The 21,537-nt window shown below is 53.5% G+C and overlaps 1 protein-coding gene across 1 annotated transcript in view; it reads left to right on the top strand.

Moving 5' to 3' along the window:
* PIK3R3 (phosphoinositide-3-kinase regulatory subunit 3) overlaps positions 1-21,537 on the top strand; it is a 78,699-nt gene that overhangs the window by 23,573 nt on the left and 33,589 nt on the right. The gene's annotated exons all lie outside the window — the stretch shown is intronic.

Genomic DNA, 21,537 nt, shown 5'->3' with positions numbered 1-21,537 from the left:
TGGCTTTAAAATCTATTAACGTCATTTTGCTGTTGGAGCCGAGAGCCGTACAGGCAGCACAAACGTTCGGGCACGGCTCAGATCAGAGCAGGATTTCAATTACAGTAATCAAAGGTGACACAGATAAGAAACCCCTGGTCTATGGAGCCACGACAGCTGTCCTCTGGCTCCAACCAGCACCCATCCAGAGCAGCTCCATCAAAATCACTGAAGTGGTACTAGGGTAAAATTGGATTGGAATCCATTTTCATCTGCCGTGGTGGAAAATGCTTTCCCTGCACTCCTTGGGGAGGAAAACCACCTTCTCAGGGACAGCAAGGGAGGAAGGTGTCAGGCATGGAGGAGGGGACAATGTCCCTGAGAACAGCACTGACAGCTGTTTTTGGATGATGGAGGCAGCAGAAGGAACAGCTGGGATGCTGGAGCATCAAGGCTCTGCCTCCTGCCTTCCCCTCTCCATTTCAGCCTGGCCCCACAGTAAGTGTCATGGATGAGGCAGGGATGTGCTCAGCTCAGTGTCAGGCTCCCTGGAGGGATGGGCATCCCTCTGAGCCCCGTCCGTGGCCAGAGCATCCCAGGATGTGCTGCAGGATGGACCCCCAGCCAAGGAAAATCTGGGGAGAGGGTTGGGAGGTTGGAGGAGAAGAGTCCAAGGGGCAGGAACCGGCACTCTTCTCTCATCCTTGTAAATGGCAAGGTGATGCACAGGGAAAGCTGCCTCCTGCTTCTGCCTCTGCCAGCACTTGCATGTGGTGAATCATCCCCACTGCTTTTGTGACTTCTTGCAAAACTTTTGGATGGCAGCAGGGCATCCCTACCTCTGACTCCCTCACCCCTTTGGGGTCCCACTCCAAGGAGTCACTGGTGCCCACTGCCACAGGCTAATGGGACCCTGTCTGCAGCCAAGCCATGGGGGCATCCCCGGGTCCCATGCACACAAGGGGTCCTTTCTGCCCCTGCCCCAGCACGGCAGGATCCAGCCAAAAACACAGCATCTCTTTCTGTGCCCCCTGGCCGCGCTCCAGCCTGGCCAGGTGTCAAATGCCCGGCTGCAGCGTGTCCCCCCCCACGGCGCTCCGCTGGGAGCAGGAGCCCTCTCCCAAACACTGGAGGTTTGTTCGGGGTGGCGGGCTGAATGGTGGGTCTGTGTGGCCGGGAATGCCGGGGCGGGGAGGGAATTTGAGCCGCTTGTTTCATCTGTTTACCTGGAAGTAGAGATGGTGGCCAGGCCCAGCTGCCGCAGCGGTGGCACTTTCATGCCAGCGCTAACGGGATGGGCAGTGCTGTGCTGCACCCAACACCGTGCAGCCTGCAGCATGACAGCGATGGGGACACAGCAGGGACTTGGCAGGGCTCCCCTCCCTCCATGTGCCTGCACAGTGCTGAACCCTCCTGCTGGCTGCAGCTGGAGAGCCGGAGCCTGGGGAAGGACGTGGGGATGACCCCGAGCCATCACAGGGGTGGGTGATACCGCAGGTCATCCTTTGTCCTGCAGCATCACTATGTCTCAGGGCTCTACAGAGTCCCCCTGCATGTGTCCCCATGGCAGCTGGGTCCCCATCCTGGCTGTGTTCCTCATACTGTTGGCCGTCTCCACCTGGCTGCACGCCCCTGCCCCATCCATAGCTCTCTGTACCAGCTGTGGTGTCCCACACTGGCTGTAGACACCTATACCAGCTCTAACCCTGTGTGGGTTGTGCATCCCTGTACCAGCAGTGTCCCCATGGGAGCCACTTAGCAGCTCTGGGAGAGAGGGGCCACCCATGCAAGCGCCAGGTTTTGTCCTTGCGTGAGGCAGGACTGACAGCCACACACAAGCTGCTGGGGAGAGAAAGGGGATGATAGCATCTTCCAGTCAGTGCCTGGATGCACGGGGATTAATGCAGCTGGCTCGCCTTCCCCAGGATTCAGGTTGCCTTATCTGTGTCTATCTGTTCTTACCCAGGCACTGCTAGAGCTGCTCTGATGTGCACAGCTAATCCCAGAGGCTGGCAGATAGGGCAGGGAATGCTGCTTCCACCCACACCCTGCCCACACCTGCAGGGCCGGGGGCACAGAGCTGGGCTGTGACCTGTCCTGCCCCAGGCCAGCTGATGCTGGGGATAACCAGAGGCACGGGGCAGAGGTGCAGGAGTTTGGTGGTCTCAGTGTGGCAGTCCTATGTGCAGGGTTGTGAGGCAGGCATTGCCTCTGATCCTGATTTTGAGGCTGCATCACCTTCCAGTTCTCCCAGCAAAGCCGTCTGCTCAGCTCATCTCTGTTCATCTTTCAACTCAAAAAAGTTACTGCCCCATGGGACTGTCTCTGGGAACTTGTGGCCATTCTTTGGTTAAGGAGATTTCTCCATCTTTTGGATACTTCTGGCATTTGGGGAGGGTTGCAGGTGGTGAAGGGGCTGGGGTACCCACAGAGGCTGGCCCCTCACTGAGCAGCCTGGCACTGTGTCATGCTCAGGAGACAGGGAGCAAGGGCTAGGTCATTTCACCTCACACCACACAGATGTGGCTGCAGCATCCCTGGCTCTTCCCAAGTATCTGGAGGACCTACAAGTCCTGACTGCCCATCCCTGGTGCCATCAGGAGGGTGTCTTCCCTCTGGCTCCTGGCACTTCTTTCTCCATTCTCTGTTGGCTCTTCATACCCTGGGGCAGGAGGAACATCTGAGGCTGTGCTTCAGCACCATCCCAGATTTCTGACCTGGCACGCACAGTGCCATGGTAACACTTTATTTTTTCAGCTGCTTCCCTGTTTTCTTTGCAATTGGGGTCTCTCACTGGGTGATGGTGATCACAGGGGCTATTTGGGCAGGGTTCAGCATGCTGCTGAGCAAGCAGCTTGTAGCATGGTGCCTCGTGGTGACCTGTCCTGCCATGTGCCCCACACCTTGCACGGCTCTGACCCTCCCTGGCCACAGCATAGAGGGAAAAACATCACCTGGGCTTGGGGGTGACTCCTTAGCTCTGCACACCCCAAAGTTGCCCTGGGACCTCAAAGTTACGCATTTCCCATGGGCTGTACAGCTCCATGTACCATAGACATGGACTCTGCAGACTGATGTCCCCACGGTCACCAATGCCACCAGAGCTCTGCATCTGTGGCAAAATGGCACTGAGCCTGGTGAAGTGGGTGCCCAGCATGGCTGTCACTGCTCTTGCTTCCATAACAGTCCTTCCTGTGCTCCCATTCTGTGGCTCCTCCAGAGCATCTTTCCTGTAACCTCCGGACCCTGCTACAGTGGTGTTATTAAAGCTGTAAGAAAGGTGGCCTGGAGAAGGCTTTGTAAAATGCCAGCGTGGAACCATGGCAAAGGAAACTATGCCAGGGGGGAGAATGGGGTCCAGAGAGCATAAACCCCCAGGACCCCTGTGTGAACAGGGATTGGAGGACAGTGACAGGAGTTTGGCAATGCAAAAAGCACAAGCAAGAGCTGGCCCTGACCAAACAGCCTCCCTGGGCAATTTTAGGAACGGTCACCACCACTGAGTGGCTGCACATGTCTGAAGGAAGCTCTGTTCTGCAGCTTCTGACAGCTCCTTCAGCAAGAGCCTTAAATTGAACATTATGGATGTTTCAGAAGGAGAAACCTGAGTGTTTTGGGGACCAGAACAATTCAAGAGACCCTAGACAAATTCACAAGCCATCAGTCTTGACAGGAATCTGGTCTTTTCAGCAAGAAAGACAAAAGCCTTTGTCCAAGTTGTTTCCACCTAGCTTTTAGTGGGATTAGAACTGCAGTGTCCTGTGCTGGCAGGCATCCCTCAGGCCAAGCACAAGCAGCCCCTGAAATCACTTTGTGCAGGCCTTGGAGTCCATCTCAGCATCCTGGCGCTTGCTGCTGCCATCGCTTCCAATTTAGACCAGCTCATGGCAGAGACCAATATAGAAGCACTCTGCAGGATGGCACTTCCCCTCCCCAGGGAGCCAATGCTGGCACTTTGCTCTTGCTGCTCACCAGCTCCAAGGAAGACTGAGGAGCTTGAATTACATTTTTCCAAGAAAGGTGGATTTGGTTTGCAGAAATGTAAGGACTGGGGAACAGTTGTTCTACTCTGTTGAGCCTTTCTGCCATCTGGAACAGCTTTTGGTTTCCTTCTGGATACCTCTTCCATGAGATGGCAGGACAGGGAGAGGGGCAAGGGCATCACTAGGACCCCCAGGGAGAGGAAGGATGAGGAGATGGAGTCAGGGGACACATGGGTGCCCTCTTCACAGGGGTAGGTGAAAGTCAGCCCAGGCAAATGGAGAGCTGCCTTAGGGAAGGGCTTGGAACAGACCTCACTGTGGAAGGTTGTGGAAGCCCCCAGTCAGGCTGCCCATGGCATGAGCCCACTCTGCCCATCCCCTTGGCAGGGTGGTGGCCGTGAGATCCTGCAGCCGCTGCTTCTCATTCTGCATTTTCCAGCCCAGGGGCAGAGAAAGCCTCATTGTCTCCATCTTCTCTCTTTTCCTCCTGGGGAAAAACATAAAAGCAAAGTCACCACATCAGGGCTGGATTACTCAGGGACTGAAGAGGGAAGAGCACATCCAGGGCAGTGGGCACTGCTAACTCCAGCCCCCTGGGTGATGTTTCTAATGTCTAGTAAGGGATTGGTGCTCCTGCAGCTTTATCCTCAGTAAAGCCACAAAAAATGCCTCCCATTCCTCCAGTTGCCTGTTCCTACAGAAACTGGGGCAGAACTGGGTCTCTTGGGCATGGTCCTCCTCATAGTTGGAAAACACCCCACAGAGCTCTTCCAGGGGCTGGACACCAGCTCCATGCATGGCCAAGCTCCCATTGGCCATGCATGGCTCCAAGCCACTCATGTCCACGCCACATATTGGTGTCCTCTGGCCCCTCCTAACTGCTCTGTGCCAAACAATTCCTGTGTGGTGGATTTGATTTGGTGTCTCTGAGGCTGACACTCAGCTCAGGACCACACTGCCACTGCCCAGGCAGCCTGTGCTGCCCTCAGCATCCAGTGCTTGAAACCACAACCTCATGGTGAGCATCCTCCCTGGAGAGGCCGCGCTCTGCAATTAATCCAGGCATGGTTTATGCTAACGACTCTCCCCACTTTAAATTATAAATGGCCCTTGGCATGTGTGCACACAAACACATGTGTGTGTGCAGAGATCCTTTAAGGCCATCATTAGCTGTAATTAGCAGGATCTGTCACTCATCTTTGGCAGTTAACGATGAGCCCTGAGTCAGAGGAATCCAGCGGCAGATAAAATAAACACGATTTCAAACAGTTTGGAAATAACAAGCCCTCATTAATCAGACAAGCCCCAAAGGGAAGTGCTTGTAAAACTGGCAGCTTCTTTGCCGTTGCTAAGAGTGGGGCTGGGTGGGCTCTAGGACAGCCCCTGTGCTCCCCAAACCCCCCTCCAGTGGGAATGGGAGGCAGGATATTCTCTCTTGGCTGACTTCATTGAGGACTGAGGTGTCAGAGCCAGTCAGCTTGAGCAAAAACCTGAAAACTGGCAAAACCTACCCAAAAGGGCTGCTGCAAGGTCCCTCTCTGGGTGAAAGCAGCTGAGGCACGGCCTGGCCCTGAGGTGCAGGTGGGGGTGATGATGGTGCAGGGCTCAGTTCTGGGCAGAGATGAAGCAGCTCTGGGGCAGCACATCCCACAGCCATCACTCACCCCAAGAGCTTAAAGGCTGTGTGGAGGGAGCATCCCCAGGATCCGGCAGCAGCAGGAGAGAGAGGATTTGGGGAAGGGGCTGGTACAAGGGATGTTTCCTAGGGAGCAGGGGGACAAGGGGAGACTTCTAGCTGTCACAGCTGCAGCTAAATAACAGCAAATAGGAGGGGAATGGGACACATGAGGCTGGTTTATATTACAAAGGAGCAGTCCATCATGGGGTATTTAAAATAATCCGCTTAGATGCACAGTAGCAGATTTGGAGCGCTAAGGGAATTGAAGGCGCTGTGGCTTTGCAAGACTGGATCAGATCTAGTTAAGATGCCACTTAGGACAGTACATCCCATCCTGCCTCACTGCCCCAGGGGACAGGCACACAGCATCTGCAGCCCCTGCAAGGCCAGTCCCATTCTGCCAGGGACACACCCAAGGTGACACTGGCCACATCAGGATGGGTGACAATGTCCTGTGGCAGCTCCCTGGGACTGGCAGCAGGTTTGGGCAGCACAGGACATGGTCTGGACTAGGCACAGGACAGGGGATTCCCATGAGGGGCCAATCCTTTAGAATGGTGGAGGAGGTCCAGGGACACCTTCATGCTGAAGCCAGGTGCCTGGTAGAGAGCTGGGACCAGGGGATGCTCTGAGAGAGCTGCACCCACACTGCCAGGGTGGGAACCTCCTCTAAGAGTACCCATGTGGCATTTCCTGCTCAGCTGGGGCTGGGGACAAGGACCTGGTGTGGTAGGCTGGGACCAGGTGCTTCAGGGGAAGAGCTGGGGCTGGGACTGCTCTGCCTCTGCACGGCCTTGCAAATCCCCAGCATGGCCAGTGGCTACAGAAGAGGGTGGCTCCTATTGCCACAAGCTCGGGGGTCCTCTGCTGGGGTCTGGGCTCAGTTTGGGTCTGTGTGGGCAGGAACATGGGCTGTCTGAGCATCCTCACACTGGTCCTCTGAGCCAGCCTGAAAGCTTAGCCCCAGGGAAGCCAGTCTATCCTGAGAGAGGGATTTCATCCCAGAGCTTCATTACAGGCAGACATTCCCCCAGAAGAGTACCCTTCCAAGGGCAGATGGTTTCCACCTTGGCCAGGCTCAAGGGGTCCAGCCTGCAGTGGCCCTGCAGAGCCAGAACAGCCTCTGAGAGCCAAGCAGCGCAGCCAGAAGTGACCCTGTCACAGGGCTGGTCCTCACACTGCCCATCCCTTTGCTCCCAGCAAGGGCAGGGCACACATGCCCACAAAATCTGAGGCTGCATGTCAGACCAGGCCACAGGACTGCCTGCACCTCTTCTTGTCCTCACCCTGTGCCCTCTGTCCCCCTCCGACCCCACTACAGGGCTGTGCTCAACACGAGGGCTCACTCTGGCAGGTTTAAACACTGTCCCCAGCTCCCCTAAGCATTAATCCAAGGGAGGATTAAGGTTACCAAGCTCCTGGAGCCACCCAGCTCTCACATCTCCCACAATGGACCCCTCTGTCCTGGCCCCAGAGAGGGCACAGGGCTCTGCTGTCTCCCTGGGACTTGCTGCTGTTCCCCCTGAGCCCCCCGAGCTCTGCTCCATCAGCATCTGGGGTTGTGCAGCACCTGCTCACCTCTGCAAATTGAGGACCAGAGATCACCTCTGGGGCTTTGGGGGCTTCTAAGCCTCTGTGACCAACTTCCCCCTGCACCCTGCAAGGCTTGGGGTGGGTTTTGGGGTGGGCATGAGCTTCTCCCCCCTCATCTCCCGTCCCCCAGGTGCTGTGCTCTGGGTCAGCTCTAGGTTCGTGACAACTAGTTTAAATGCATGGAAAATACCTTAATCCTGGTAAGACCCTGATCCCTGCCTGCTCATACTTCCCATGAAAGCCCCCCAGTTCAGCCATAATCCCCTGGAAGAGGTCATCTGTGCACCCTCCATTTGTGGGAGCAAGGGACTCTCTCCAGGGCACGCACAAACTCCTGGAGCTGGCACACAGGGTCCTGGCTAGTACTGCCCAGGGAGTCCTGTCACCTGCAGGGAACAGCAGGGATACAGATGCTTCTGCCACATGGCCAGTGGCTCCTGCCACCCTCTTGTGCCCCCTTAGGGCCACCAGCTCCAGAATTTTTCAGAGAGAATCAAGTAAGTGTAAACTGGTTTTGCACAGTTATGATCATTTTTCATTTCTGCTTTGAGTTGCTAAATACTCCATAGTGAGCAGAACTCCCAGCCTCCCAGTCCCTATCCCCTCACAGCTCCTGCCCCACCCCATCCAGAGGGCTCCCCAGGGCATGGGATTGGAAGAACCCCTGGCTTGTGGGGAGAAAGAGGGGTTTGGTTCTGCCCCCAGTCCCATTTCCCCAGCATCAGGAGCTTCTGCTGCCTTTACCTGCCCTGACCTGTGGCCCCACGAGCTGTAATCCCCCTCCTGCTGCACCCGCAGGATCAGAGGCAGCCAGTGTCCAACCCATCCCAGAGAAAGGAGGGCACTGGGGGTTGGTAATAAATCCTAATGATATCCTGGGGAGAAGGGTAGAACAACAGGTTCTCACCACTCCCTTGCGTGGCAATAGGAAAAGTCTGTGTTTGCAGAATTGCCTGTTGTATTTATCAGAAGCAAGGACAATGCTGGGATAGAGGCTGAGCTGAGCTTTTAACCAGCCAGATTACACTTAGCAGGAGCATTTACCTCTGCTTCTAATCCGCCTGCCACAAAGACTTGCTAACTCCTTCCCGGATTTAACTGGAAGGCTTCAAATCTTCCTGCAGAGGAGAGAGTTAAGCCCGAGCTGGTGCTGGAGGGCTGCGAGGGTCAGGGTCAGTGCTCCTCCTTCTCAGGCACATCAGGTTTGGGCCGGACATTTAAGTCCCAGGCTCAGCTTTTTTTCTGGCAACAGGCCCTGCACTCAGGGCAGGCAGGGGATGGGAAGGTGCCAGGAGCCCTTCAGTGCTTGGGAGCTCAAAATCAGAGCCCATGCAGAGAAAAGATTTGGGCATTCTTGAGCAAAAATCACTGCTGCTTAAACACAGAGCAGAGGAAAAAGCTCTGGAGGAGTCACCTGGTTGGAACAGTTCCTTGTTTTTAGCTGGATTTCTTGTAAGAACAGAAAATATCTGTAGCCAGTGCTGGGTGGCTGGGGAAGGTTGGGATGGCTGCTGTAGGATATGGTCATGCTCCCAACACCAAGTGTCACCTGACACATGGCCAGTGTCCCCTGACTCCCCCATCCCACCGTGGAGCAGCCACATTCCCCACTGCCTGCACAGCGCCAGGCCCATTGACCCTCAGGGCCCAGGACACCTATGGCACCAGCCCTGTGGCTCATGCCACAGAGATCTCTGCCAAGCAGAGTCCCTCCCTTGATGGGCACTCTCTTGCAGGATGCTTTGCATCCATGCCAGGAAGGAGAGAGACAAAACTCCTTGGCCCTGCAGCACACCCCTACAGCACCCCCAGCACAGTGACCCCAACGCTGCCTGGGGCCGTGGTGCCTCAAAAGGGGATTTTGGTGCGACGCTTTGGGGCAAGGGGACAGGGATGTGGCACGTGCTGTTGTCACTGAGCTGGCTGGCATTGGGCAGCACACGGCGCTGTAGGGGATCCACCGGCAAAGATGGCCTGACTGGGATAGCGGCCAGGAGAAGGGCTGGAGCTCTGTGCCTGGCTCCACACAGCCTGGCCCGATGGGCTGCCCACCCTCTGTCTCTCCCCACACCCTGGCACTAAGCCTCACATGCCAGGGTCACAGCCTGAGCTGGGAAAGACGCGTGAGCTGAGACAGCAGAGCCAGGGACGAAATCTCCCCTGGCTTCTGGGAAGCCGGCAGTGTCGGAAATTTCCCTCCCAGCACAGCTGCGTGGGAGGGGACGGCGAGTTCCCTCGGCCAGGCCTTGCATGGTGTCCCGCCATCCGGCAGCACCTCTCAGGCTGCAGGCACACAGGGCCAGGGTGACACGATGGCAGCCATCCCGCTGCCACCGCCCCGCCACCGGCTCCCTCACAAAGGCCGGAAGCCGGGTGCAGCCGGGGGGTTTCCCGGCTCGGCCGTGGCCCCAAGTGCCCCAGGGACGAGCTGGCTGCCAGCCAGCGGCACCCAGCCCGGCCTCTGAGTCCCTCTGCGGTGCCGCTCATGGGGGCCCTCTGCGCAGTCAGGAATTCCCTGCGTTCCTCCAGCTGCCCCAGCGCCCCGGCAGGGGAATCATACGGGGGGCTCCATCCACAGCATCACCCCCTCCTTACGCTGGGTGCAGAAAGCACCTGGCAAGAGAAAATCCAGCTCGTGTGTTCCCAAAGGAGGCTCTGGGGCCTGCGGGGCTGAGGGTGCTGTGCCGGGGCAGGGCTGCAGAGCCCCCCCGCTCCCCTCCTCCAGCCTGCTGGGCAAGGGGCCAGCTTGGCTTCCGCAGCCCTTTCTGCAGGCTGGGCTGGTATGTTCACCACAAGCTACGGACGGCCTGGCTGCCGCTTACAGTAAATGTGAGCGAGTTGTTTTGGGCAGTCCCGCAGGCAGCGAACCGGCCGTGTCCTCCCGGCACCGGCGTCTGCCGCAGGCGTCTCCTGCTCCCAGCGCTCCCCTTGGCTTTCCCAGCACTGCCCCGCCGGTGTCACACCCCGGCATCAGCGCACAGCCACTGTCCCGGGGCTCCCCCACCTTCTGGTGACTGGCAGTGTCTGGGGGAGGGGAGAAGCATTGCCATCACCCCCCTGCTTTGGCTCCAGGGCTCCAGGTGCACAGGAAAGCTGGTGAGGAAGGATACTGGGGCACACAAGTGATGCCAGCACAGTCCCACAAACTGCTGCCCAGCCACCTTCTGCTGCTGCTTTCTCCCATCACTGCCCTCTGGCCATCAGTTCCAATCTCCAGCAGAGGGACTGGGGGATTTTTCTGCTTGCTTGGGACAGTGTGAAGCCTTTGTCCCTGTGGTGGCCAGCAGATGAACCTGAAGCACCACTGAAGCATTTTCTTTAGGGCTTAAGTGGGATTTATGGGATGAAGATGCCTGCTCCAGCCCTCTTCACAGATGGGTAACTTCAAGCATTGGGAAACAGCAAGATTTGGTTTAACCAACAGAGTTTCCCTGAGCCATCAGGATCATATGTTGCATTTCCTTATCCACAAGTAGTTTCTTCCTACCCCCCTTTTAAGTGAAAATCACTGAGGGGTGCATGTCACCTGAGACTGTGAGGCTTGGGGCTGCAAGGACTGTACCCCAAGTCCAGAGGAAGGTGAGGTACACACTAGCAAAATTTCATTCTATTGAATGACCAAGAAGCAGAAAACAAGCAAGGCACTAAGTCATCCAAGGACAGACCATGTCCCAGGAGCTAAGCCCTGCCACCCCTGACCCACCAGCCTGGGGACACTGCCCCAGAGCAGCTTTTCCAGCTCTGTGGTGCCTCCTGCATTTGGCCCAATCTTTCCCAGCACGGGAAAGGATGCAGAGCAGACACAGGCAAGGGATTTTCCAGGGTGGAAGCTTGCTCTTGGTCTGGTTTTTCAGAAGCAGACTGCAAGCTTGTGAATTGGAGGTATTTGTCAAGTTGGTTCCTGCAGTGGAAATGATCAAATAATTGTTCATACACCCGTCTGGCCCAATGGCTCATGCTCACAGAGCAGAAACTGGCTGTCAGGCTGCAGGACTGTGGTTCCCCCGTGATGCTGTGGCATGTTTGTGAGAGGAAGATGCTGAGGCTGCAGGTGCCTTTCCAAGGCACAGCTATGCCATGCTCCAGGCACGCTGCCAGCCTGTCGCTCGGCCGGATTCGTGCCGCCTTTCTCTTGGAGAGTCTCAGGGAGGGCTGCACTTCACAGCGGGCTTTTCCTGTTCCACTTGCCCAACAGAGTGCTTCCAGCATCTTCTCTACCCCTTGTCCTCTCCTTCCTCTTCTCACCAGTTTGCAGTTCTGACAGCCTGTCCTTGGCTCTCCCCGCTTCCCCATGCTCAAGCAGGCATCCAGAACAAGCTTGCTGCTCTGAGAGTGAGGATGGAGGACATGCATTCCTATGGAAAGTCAGGCTCTCCCAGGAACAGCCTCTCCCAGTCCCTGAAGTGACAGTGACCTGAACATTTCTATTCAGACCAACTATTTTTTCAGGCATTTTTAACCTCCTCTTATGTATTTTTCTTTTTCCTTTGGGGTTGAAATTATTCTAGCTTTGTGCAAAAACCAACTCTGAAGTGCTTGGGGAGTGGAAACCTCCCATTATACTTCTGAAAAATAATATTAATCTTCCCTCTCCTTTTATGAAGAATTCTCTCCCCAGTGGCTCAGGACTGGAGGTAGGCATTTGATGTGGAAATAGCCCTTGCTGGAAGAGCCCTTTGATGTTTGATTTTCACACGGCCAACTCCTAACCAACCATGGGGGGCACAGGGTGCTGGCAGGGTTGGGCTCCAAAGGGTGCCCAGGAAGGACACAGAACAAAGGGGAGGTGCTGCCAGACCCTTATCCTGACTGCCTTGTTTCCCTGAGCAACAGGCAGGTGTTTCCAGGCTTCAAAGACAATAAAACCAGGGGGATTTCCACTTGTGAAAACTGCCCTTGGCCTGATTCAGCTCCAGGACCTAAGGCAGGTGCCCAGCCTGAGCCAGAGTGATCCTTTCACCCAGGGCAAGAAAGACCTGGCATCTCCCATGAACCAAAGAGAGCAGGCAGGATTGCAAGAAGCAGGATTTGGCCTCAGCTGCAGAAATGCAATGGCAAAGGGAAGGAGAGGACACAGTGTCTGATTCCTGCTGGACTCCCCAAAATTCCTGTGCTGAAACACACCCACTGCAGAGAGATGGGGCCAGGAGGCCGTACCATGAGGATGAGGTGCCTGAGCTTGGTGTGTGGGGAACACCACAGACCTGGGCAGCATCCGCAAGCAACAGCATCCCCACCCTTGCTGCAGGGACACAGGGGACAGTGAAGGGGATTCCACTTTGGGACTGAGACATTGTCATGAGTTGTCTCTGGTGGCAGGGAGCCAGGTCACACATTTGCTTATTTCAGTCTGACATAGATCCCAGCTCCTTATTTAGTGGGTTTAGTATCCACCGACTTTGCCACCTGTAGTGCAGCAGCAAGTTTTTCTCCCTTTCCCCTCCCTCTCCTACTGTTTTCACTCATTTAAATCCTCAAAGCACTTCTAAGAGGCCGTTAATCTGGGAGGTATCACCCAAAACAAAGCTCTATTGTGTACACTTGGTCAAAGCAAGATAAGAGCCTCTCAGCGACAGGGGAGTAAAGGTGCTTCTTCAGGTGCTGGCAGCTCTCACAGAGTGCAGTGTTTGGGAGGTGTCAGCCCACCAGCCAGGATTTGCATAGGCACAATGCCCCTCTTCACTTTCTGGCACTCTGGAAACTGTTGTATGAAACCTCAGTTCAGTGTTTTGGCCTGGTAACCAGCATCACATGACTTACTTTGTTTCCCCCCTTTTTCTGTTCAGAGACAATATGGATTTTATGCTTTGTCAGCAGAAGGCAGGGCAGAGCTCACCCTTCAGAGCGTCCTGCTCCTGGGAGCTCTGGCAGCTGACGGCTGTGTCTGCTCTGCACAAAGAGCTCATGGCCAGCACATTCATGGCACCAGGAAACAAAAGGTTTTCCACTGAGTTCTCTACTAACCTATGTGTTGTGAGAGACACTTGGCTGCCTTTTTACCCAAAAGCTTTGTCCTTAGTAAAATCTGAAGATGTTGCAAGTTTTGTCTGATCCTTGAGGCACAGATAAACTGCTGGACATCTGGAAATCCTGGACACAAGCACTAACTCAGCCTTAAGGCATATGCTGAGCAAGAGCGGTGATCCCAGAGACACAGCTGAACACGTGCCACACAGTCCCTCTGTGCATGGGCTGTAAAGCTTGTGCTTTCCAAAATCTCGGGATTTGTTGCATGTTTTGAGGATGTCTGTGCAGCATAGGAACTGGTGGGCTCAGGATTCCAGCAAATGGCCCAAAGATTTAGCCGGTGTGCTGGGAAGCTGAACTTCATGCTGCAGTGGCTGATCTGCCAGCCTGTGCCCACCATGTTTTAAACAAAAATCTGCCAATTTTTTTGTGAGAACAAGGTTACAAAAACTAGTCCAACCAGCGTTGCTGCTAAAGTGCTACCTGTTTGTTATGATAATCACAAGTCGTTGAAATTAATGGCTCTTTTTGTATCAGTAAAGGCCCTGGATAGGGCTAAGTTAATGGCTCTTCTCCCCAGATAGCGAGGGGAAGGGACAGAAGTGGGAGGGGGGGGCATCAGAAGATGCAAAATAACTTCAGGACCAGCATGCCATGGGAAGTGTCAAACTTACCGAAAAAAAACCTCAAAAACAACGAGCCAATGCAGAATTAAGAAATTAGAGTGATGCCTACACGTGAGGAACAGAATGCTGAGCCTGCAGAGATGCTGAAAACTGTTGTTGCCCTCGCCCTGACCAGAAATCATCTTCAACCCAGAGCAGGAGGTGGAAAAGAACAGAAAGTCGAGATGGGGGTCATGGCCTAATAGTGTCGCGAGGGCTGGCCCCCTGATTTTGTTTTTAGTGCTCAAAGCCGCAGATATCCTTTTTCTTTGAGTCCCCCTGAGAGGCGATGGGGACTGCAAACCCGTCGAGCTTCCCGATCTTGAGCAAATAATTTTTGATAAAGGCATTAAAAAGAGAAAAAGCCTTCTACCTTGTTCGTTTTAGCCATGCACTATGACAGTGTAGTTAGGACTTAATGAACGTGAGAAATTTTGGGGTTTGATGGATAAAGTCTTGTCTAGTGGCTCAGAGTAGTGTGCTGGTTTGCAGGTACAAGGGAGGTGTTTTCCTGCATGTTTCTAGAGGATACCTGGATTCCACAAGGCAGGCATGGCAGCAGAGACACAGAGTGAGCTTCAGAGAACCCAGAATTATTCAACCAAATTGTTTGGAAATCTTCAGCAGGGAAAGAACTTTTATGCAAATGACAGACAAAAAAAGGTCTTAATGAACCTGACCTGCAAGCTGCCTTTGCTCAAACCCTCCCTGCCCATCACCTCGGCTGGGAAAGGAAGGCATTGCATTCACATGCTGGATTTTAAATGCTCACCCTACACCACGTTGTTTGTTTTATTTCTCCACTCAGCATTCAGAGGTTCTTCTTCTTATGCTTATTTACTGTAAAGCAGAGAAAGCCAGGGAAAATGATCTCCAAAGCAAATAGAGCCATGTTTCCATTTGGGAAAACTTAGAGGGAAAGCATGTGTAGCTAAGCAACAATGCATGATGGTAAATGGGTCATTTTCCAAGGCATGAATTGCATGTGGATAACTGCAAGGAAAACAACCCTGGCCAACACACTGCCGACACTTGAGTTCTTGGCCTAAGTGATTAAGAAGAAATGAGAGGACTCTTCAATACCCTCGAGACCCCTGAGAGCTCCCTGGTTTGTTGTGGGAGTTTTTCTCCTGCTTTCCATCTCCACCCAAAGTCTGGGGTGGGAAGTCTCTGTTCCTACAGCTATGCAGAGCTCCAAGTATGGATGTGCTGCAGTGAGGTTCCCTGGACACAGAGAAATTGATAGGTCAGTTCCATCAAATCCCAGGGAAAGGGATGGGGGCAAAGAACTTGCATGGCAGGACTGGGGACTCAGCCATGAGAAACTTCCTTCTGTTTTGGGCCAGAGGGAAGCCAGCATTCCCTGGTGCATTAGGGCTGAAGGTTGATCTCAGTCTCCGATGGCATTGCCCAGGGGTGGCTTTGTTCACTTTCCCTCCCTCCAAAACCAGATGATCTCTGCTGCAAGGAAAGGGAGGATGTTCTTACATGTTGTGGACTTATGAGGGTACTGCTACCAGAATAATACTGGCAGAGGGATGGTAAAATCAGTGTTTGGGAGGCCAGGAATGGAAGACTTTGCTGGAAGATAAACAGATGATGCCACACTGGGTTGGGGGCATAATGTCCATGTCACATAGCTGCTGCATCATGGGGGCCATGCTTCGCTCAGCCAAAGGTGAAGGGTTAGGAAACCCTTCAGCTGTGCATCCTAGGGTAGGGAAATAATTGTGTTGGGGTTTTTTTCATAATAATAACAAATCTACAGAGTTTAAGCTTTGCTTTGCGGAAGTGGAAATCCTGTGGGCTTTTCAGAATTGCTCTTACCGGGAATGCTGCCACCTTCAAACCCATGCTGGCAATCCAGCCTGAAGGTCACCAAGTGGGATGTCAGCAGAGCAGGCCTGAGACCTCGCTTTTCCTAGAGGTGATGCTGATTTCCTCTTCCTGCTGCTTGCATCACTGGCTGGGATCAGAACATACACTGCCATGTTTATTAAAAAGAGTTACTGCAGGAAGGTATTGGGATTATTTCTTTCCTCCACGAATAAAGTTCTACAGTACCTCTTAAAATCAGACCTGAGGAATTTACAGAGTGGTTATTGTACATTCCTTGGGGGAAGGGGTGGGGGGAAATCTAAGCAAGTAGTTCCAGTGCATTAAAGCAATGAGTAGAGGAAGTGAAAAATATTTTAAATTCCTATACAGTGTAACATTTTAAAAGTGTCCTGGCTTAGGACATTAGAATCAGGGAAGGAGCTTTTCTCTCTCTCTTTTATCCCCCCTCTAATTTCTCTGAATTTGTTACAAGTCTCCTTCCATTTTGCTCACCATTTCTAAGCAACAAAATAGAGAGAGGCCTGGAACGATGACAGAGATGCGAAGTGCACAAAGGGACCAGAGTGTGGTCCGATAATTCTGTAATTGGAGCTGCTCGAGGCAAAATTTTTTTCAAGCCAGTGTAAATGGGGATCGCTGAAACCCTTAACAATCGGTCTGTCAGGCTGCTTCTTTAATGGATTGCTCTGTTTAACTCTCTCTGTTTGTCACTGGCAAGATGACAAGAGAAATTAGTGTACTGGAAAATATAAGGTAACTGGCAGTTCCCCAGCCCGGTTCCACAGCCCCGCAGACCCCGGGGTGCTGCAGCGCTGGAGCCCGGCTCACCGGCTGCTCTCCTCCCTCTGTGGAGGAGGAGGAGGAGGAGGGGAGCTTGCAACCTCCTGCCCTTCCTAGGGCTAGGGAGACCTGCAAAAATACCCCGTGGCTCTGGGACTGACCTAGTGAAGAGCATGTGGAGAGCAGCGGTGCCCCCATGGCTGGCTGCATGCCAGGACCGGGGTGGGGAGAGCACCGAAATGTCCTCCCAAGCCGCAAACCTTTCATCAGCTGCTTTGTCGCCTGCTTTTACACCGCGCATACTCTTTTTAAAGCGTTGCGGGTTAATGTCAGTTTTCTGGGAGCAGTCACCATTAGAGAAGATGCTTCCAGCGTGTGTGTGAGTGTGCGTGAGCACATGTGAGTGCGTGCAAGGGTGCACCGCTTTGGAGATGCTCCGACACCTCCATTGTTTGCAGCCAGACCCTGAAACTTGGCAGCAAAGATGCCCCGAGGCTAGAGATGTACCTTTCACTTTTCCCATGAAATTCCATTCTGGTTTGGCTGAGTTATAAAAAAAAAAGTTTGAAAATCACCATTTCCCTTCTGCTGCCTGCATTCCTCAGGAAAACTTTGGCAGCCTGTCAAAACAATAACTGAACGTGAACTTTCTAAAGAGCTGGCCTGGTACTGTCTGCCAAAGCAGCAATTCAGCACAGCTCAGTGCAGCGTGCCCTTTCCCTCACCCTCCCCCCCGTGCCCACCCCCTCATCCATCCCCGGGCACTCTCCAGGTGCAGATGTGTCCACCCCAGACACCCATGTGCAGAGCACGGGGTTGGCATCCATTGTCCAGCTACAAAAGCCATACACACCTCCTGTCCCCTTGCAGGAGAGCAGCTTTCTGCTTCTATCCCAGACCGTTACTCCTGAAATTTTTTGGGCAGAAGCCTCTGGAGCAGTGAGGAAACGCCAGTCCAAGCCTTGCTGAGGAATACCTTAGGTCCAGCTGCAACAACCTACACTGCAGACATTTATTTAAAAGACCTTTTCTTTATTTTTTTTTAAATGTTATTTCCTATGTTAAAAGAATGTTGTTTACAATGCAAAGCCAAGTGCTTTTAAGTTAGGAAATGCCTAATGTATGATTCCTCACAAGCTCAGCTCTATGTGCATGCCTTGTGTTCCGACCTTTATGGACACAAGCCCCTATTTCAAACTCTTTCCTTAGGCAGCGGACAGGGGAGGGAAAAGGGCACAAGCTGCTCTCCCTGCTGTAAATAAGACACTTCCTAACACTGAAGTGTTTCATTTGAATGCTTTTGCAGACCGCATATTATTCTTTAATACAGGTTTTTAATGCAATGTATAATTTTCAAACCAAAGCACCCGACTTCAGCACACTTGCCAGAGTTTTTCCTCACCACAGAAATGTGGCCGCATCTGGGGTGGAGTGAGGCAACTGTTCTGCAGCCTGTTAGGACATAAAATGACTATAAAGCAGAGAGAGGAAGCACAGTCCTTGTTAAAAACACCCATTACATTTCACATGAAGGTTCTGGAGGATGCGGGGAAGCAAACTGCAGCTGCTTCACCCCTGCAGGGATTAATACTCTTAATCTTGCAGCAAAAGCTTTGTGGTCTCTGTGGTACTTTTGGGGCTCAGACTGTACAACTGAAGGGGAAGATGGTGCTTGCACAGTCTCCGTGATTCAGGAAGGCAGGATGAACCTCTGCCATTCCCAACACCTCTTCTCCTGCCAGCAAGCCCTGGGGTTGGTCTGCAGTGTACTGAGCCACACTGAGACCCAGCAGCAGCATCTGAGCTAAAGCAGACAAACCCTCACGCCTTCCCTCATCTCCTCATCACCAGGAGCTGAGAAACAGGAGAGAGACAGGAAAAATTTTCCTGAGAGGCAGGAAAAATCCGTTAACTAAACCAAACTGCCGTAACTGGTTGTTCTTGTGCTGTTCCTTGCAAGGTGTGGCTGCCCCCGTGGGAAGCTGGCCACCGGTCACAGCACATTATCCAAAAATCCCAGTGTCTGTGCAGCACAAGGCCAGTAATTTCATGTAGCATCTACTGATGGCCAGGGAGTTGTCCTTGCTGATGTCAACACAGTTTTACCTTCTCCAAGCTCCCCTCCAGCAGGCCCTGAGCTTGTGCTAACAGTGCAGTTAATATCTGGATCTCGGGAGTGTCCAGGAGTCTCCTGCCTGCCCCAAAAGTCTCTGATCATTTTCATGCATTTGGCTGGCAGCACTGTGGATCCAGCCCCCCTCCCTCTTGCAGCCCTCCAACTATAAAAGCCTGTTGTGGCCTACATTCAGCTGTCGGATATCACATTATCATGGCTCGGCAAAGAGGAAACCAGGCAGTTTGGCACAAATGGCTTTTCTGTGTTCAGTCTGTTCCAGTGCAGGTCTGTTCAGCTCCTCCTGAAGCACATGGAAGCGCTCAAAACTTCAATATTTAATCTTGCCTTGAAATGCAAATTGTCAGATCCAAGGAAAGGAAAGTGAGCAAATGCACAGCCGTCGACACGGGATGTCAGGATGCTGGGAAGGCAGCAGGCACTGGGTTCACTTCTTGTCTTTCAGCCCCCTGTCAGTCAGTAGCGTGGGGCACCAGGTCCCCTCCTCCAGCACTTTGACCCCTGCTCAGGCACTGCCAAATCACCATTATTTTGTTTCAGTGTTTGAATGTAGCTTTTCCCATCTTGGGGTGAGGTATTGGGTTTGCATGGCCAGGTTTTGGCAGTGGGAGCACTCCCAGACCTTGAGCATCCCCGAGCCCTCGTTGTGCTCCCGGTTTTGTCTCTGCTCTCTGATGCTCAGACCTTGTGCCTGTGGGAGAGGCACAGGCAGAGGGGGTTTAGCAGTGTGTAAGGCAGCAGATGTGCCTCCCTCTCCCCCCTGGGCACACACATGCACACCATGCTCATCCCTGGGTGCAGGGCAGGCAGTGTGGTAGGAAAGGGAGCACCCCCTATGTGTGTTTTGGGAGCCAAGCAATCTTGGGTAAATTATAAGCACAGTTTTGAGAAATAAAAACACATTAATATTCTGTTCTCTCAAGGCATTATCCTACTGTTTACCATTACACACAATCCTCTGCCTTAAATTGCATCTTTGATTAAAGCAGCAATGAGAGAAACCAGTGCTAATAACAAAATGTATTCTGCTTTAAATCACTAAAGTGAAAACATCAATAAGCTGTAACCATCAGTGCCGCCATGAAAATGAAGGCAACCACCATGGGAAACAGCAAGGATGAAATCCACTTTGCCAGCATAAAAGCCAAGTAATTAGGTCTTATGTGGGTGGAACTTATAATGAGGTGCAGGAAGGGGGAAAATGAATTTCAACCTGAGTCTGCCTCCTTCCCCCTCTCTGCCACAGCTGCCAATCTAAGTTTGGGGGCTGCCACAGGGACCACAGCCCCAGTTCTTAGCTCTGCAGGGCCTGCAAAGCAGCATTTACTTCATGCCTGACCCTTGTGGGATGCCCCACACCTTGCCAGTGTGCAGCTGATGGCTTGGGCACAAAGCACGAAGTTAAATTTCACTGGGGGAGCGAGCTGTGCTTCCAAGGAGGGCACTTCCCTTTGAAGAAGCCGGAGCTGGTACATGGTATCAGCTCAATAATTTAATTTAAAAATTAGAAAAAGGAATCATATCTGGTTATCGTGGATTAATCAGAGTTTGTGGATGGGCTTATAAAATTAATTTATGTACAGTGAGTGACTTGAATCAAAGCCCTGTGCTCTTCTGCAGCCATCCATCCCTCAAGGAGCTCTTTTCCTGGAGCAGGCTGCTCTAAATTGCTTGCTGTGGAAGTTGTGATACATCAGCAAACTTCAGATCTTCCCTCACACTCTTCAATCGGGTACAGCCTTTCAGTTGTTCTATGTCGCAGTCACCCTAAGGTTCAGCAAAGCCAGGAGGGTGCTTTCAGGAGCTGCAACCTAATGCCAGAGCAGGACAAATTATTCGTCACTTGCTCTTCTATGCTTTGAAGTGCAAATAAAGCAGACAACTTCAGTGCTGGGTTTTCCAACCTTCCCTGAGATTTCCACAGTAGATCAAGGTGTTGTCCGTCCTTGTGCCTCTGACACTGGTCGGGAGTCTCGGGAAAGGACTCTTCCTTAATTTCTCAGCAGCAGCCTTTCTCTAAGGATGCTTCGCCGCGCCAAAACCGAGGCTGAGTGCCGAGCTGGCTGCACTCCTGCCTCCCGCCGGTGCCTGCGGGCTGTGGCTGCCCACCGGGATGTGCCTGCCAGGCAGGCTGAGGTTCCGTTTCGGGTGTGTTTGCAGGTCAGACTTATCCCAAACCTGGTGACAGACAGACACCCAGTTTGGTGCCTTTTCCTGTGGTTTTGGGGTTTTTTTTTTGTTTTTTGTTTGTTTGGGGTTTTTTGGTGTTTTTTTTTTCCCCCGCTGGTTATGTCGCTCGAAAGCGCGTCGGGTTTTTCTCGCGGGTCGCACTCGCTAGTTACGGTGCCCTCTGAGATGGACAGGTTATTACGTAGATTACGTGGCTCACACAGCAGGGCCCTGCAGAGGAGGGAGGAGAGCCAGTGTTTGTGGCCAGTGCAGCGGCTGAGACTCAGCCAGGACAGGCTCCCGCCGGGGATGTGACCAGCGGCTCTACCTGCACAGGGTCCCCTGTGCGCGGGTCTCCCTCATCCCCACACGGCGGCCGACCCGGGCTGCAGGGTGCCAGGTAGCCCCGGCGCTGAGGCGCACCGGCTCGGGGCGGGGGCAGCCCCGCCGGCGGTGTGGGCAGGAGGAGTTTCCCCATGGCCAGCGCTGGGGCCGGCGGTGTCGAGGAGTTGCCCGGCCGGGTGCGGGGCAGGGATGCGGGGCAGGGATGCGGGGCCGGCTCACCCCGCGCCCCCCGAACCCCGCTCTCGCCTCAGCGCTCGCCTTCCTTTGTCCAGCTTAGTAACCGGCGCTCGCGGCCAATCGCCATCGAGCCGGCCGGCCCCGCCGCGCGCTGATTGGCTGGGCCGCCCGCAGCCCTCTGCCAATCCCGGCGCTCGCTGCTCCCTCAGACAAAGGCAGCAGCTCTGG

Source organism: Molothrus ater, chromosome 9 (genome assembly GCF_012460135.2).
Source record: "Molothrus ater isolate BHLD 08-10-18 breed brown headed cowbird chromosome 9, BPBGC_Mater_1.1, whole genome shotgun sequence".
NCBI lineage: Eukaryota > Metazoa > Chordata > Aves > Passeriformes > Icteridae > Molothrus > Molothrus ater.
This window is presented reverse-complemented; position numbering and strand designations above follow the sequence as displayed.